The sequence below is a fragment of the Myotis brandtii genome, unplaced genomic scaffold, assembly GCF_000412655.1.
Source record: "Myotis brandtii unplaced genomic scaffold, ASM41265v1 scaffold902, whole genome shotgun sequence".
NCBI lineage: Eukaryota > Metazoa > Chordata > Mammalia > Chiroptera > Vespertilionidae > Myotis > Myotis brandtii.
This window is the reverse complement of record NW_005371709.1, coordinates 2,758,641-2,760,469: the sequence shown is the minus strand read 5'-3', so window position 1 is coordinate 2,760,469 and position 1,829 is coordinate 2,758,641. Positions and strand designations below refer to the sequence as shown.

General features: G+C 50.4%; 1 protein-coding gene across 1 annotated transcript in view; it reads left to right on the top strand.

Annotated features, from left to right (window-relative positions):
• Window positions 1-1,829, top strand: part of PGAM1 (phosphoglycerate mutase 1 (brain)) — a 7,150-nt gene that overhangs the window by 626 nt on the left and 4,695 nt on the right. The gene's annotated exons all lie outside the window — the stretch shown is intronic.

Sequence of the window (1,829 nt, the reverse complement as noted above, 5' to 3'; positions counted from 1 at the left end):
GTGCACTGCTCCATCGGAGCCGCCTGGCTCGTCCCCGCGCCCTCCCGGAGCGGGCCGAGACCCTGGGCTCCATCTCTCCAGCAGTGTGTTTTGCAGTTGAGAAAATGGGCCCAGGGTGGGTAATCGGCTTGCTCAAGGTCACCCAGGAGAGCGTGGGGGCCTCGTGCCAGGAAGTGGACCGGGGTGGCCACCCGGCAGCCGGCGGTGCTCTCCGCGACATCGCCTTGCGAAATTCTCCTTTCTAGTCTGAGCATTTAGTAACTCCCGGACGGGTTGTTACATTGGATGCCCGGTGTCTCCCAGCATCCGTAACCAAGTCTCCTCTAGAGGCTGCTGCAGAGCCTAGGGAAGCCACAAGGCACACGCTTATCTCCCCCGTGGGAGGAGTGACGCTTTGCTGGGGCGGGGGGTGGGGGGAGTCCAGCAGGCATCAGTTCACCAAGAAACCCCTTTCTTGTGTAGGCCTTTGCTGCTCAGCGGCGTTCTACAAATGCTGTACACAAAATGCATCCGCAAATGTAATTGAGCGAATGAATGGATGAATGAATGAGTTGAGTTGATCCTCTCCACAGCCCCGTAAAATACACAGAGGTTCTGCCCCTCCTTCCCATCCTTTCCTGGCCCTCTTAGAGTTGGGATAGTGAGGACTGGAAAGATGACTTGTCCAAGGTCATATCTTCTTAGTCCAGTGCATTGGCTTAAGTTCTGGGTTGAGTAAGGGGAAGGTGTGACGAGCTGGTAGGCTGCTGGCCAAGGACGCGGGGCAAAGGTGGATGTGGCGGTGAGATAAGCTTGTCTAGCAGGGTTGCCCCTGTGGCAGGCAGGGCTGTGATTTTGGAATGGTGAGGGAGCATTCCCTGCTGCCAGCAGCCAAAGAATCTTTGGACTGAGGAGGTGCTTGGCTAGGTCTGGCCTTGCTCCCTTCTAACCCCTGGACAAAGAAACCAGGTCACTGATGCCTGGTTGATGTGGGACAGGTGTTTGGCCCCAGGTTGCCCTCTCTAGCTTCTTGCCTTCACTGTAGATCCTTTGGAAATAGAGCAAAGGTTTGGAAAGTGTGGGAAATGCAGTCTTGCTGCAGACGTGTGGATACTTGGGGATGGTCTCATACTGTGTAGGGGGGCGGGGAAAGGGAAAGTGCTGGCGAAGGAGGCCATTTTCTCCCCTGCAGCCGCCAGAAAGAACTGTCTGGGTCTGTGGTAGTTTGCTGATTAGCCCAGGACAGACATTGTGGCTGTCCTCTAAGACTCGTCAAAAGGTTGAATTTGTAATCTCTCTTAAAATAACAGAGCCTATTTCAGTTTTTTTTAAAAAATATATTTTATTGATTTTTTACAGAGAGGAATGGAGAGAGATAGAGAGTTAGAAACATCGATGAGAGAGAAACATCGATCAGCTGCCTCCTGCACATCTCCTACTGGGGATATGCCTGCAACCCAGGTACATGCCCTTGACCGGAATCGAACCTGGAACCTTTCGGTCCGCAGACCGACGCTCTATCCACTGAGCCAAACCGGTTTCGGCCTATTTCAGTTTTTAAGTAAATGTTGGTAGCATTAGTTTTAAAAAGTCCCATTTAAAATCTTAATACCTATTATGGGCATTACAGATTATTATATTAATAAATGAAAGACTAAAAGCGGAAACTCTGAATGATGAAGACCATTACTAATTATCTAATAATATAAAAGACCTAGAATAAACACATTAAATTTACCAGGCCTTTAAGTGATAGTAGGGTTTATAGACGAATCTGATTTCAGGAGGAAGCTAGTGAGAACTGGGTTGCCCCACGCAGTCTTACTCCTGGAGCAGGATGGAGTCCACAC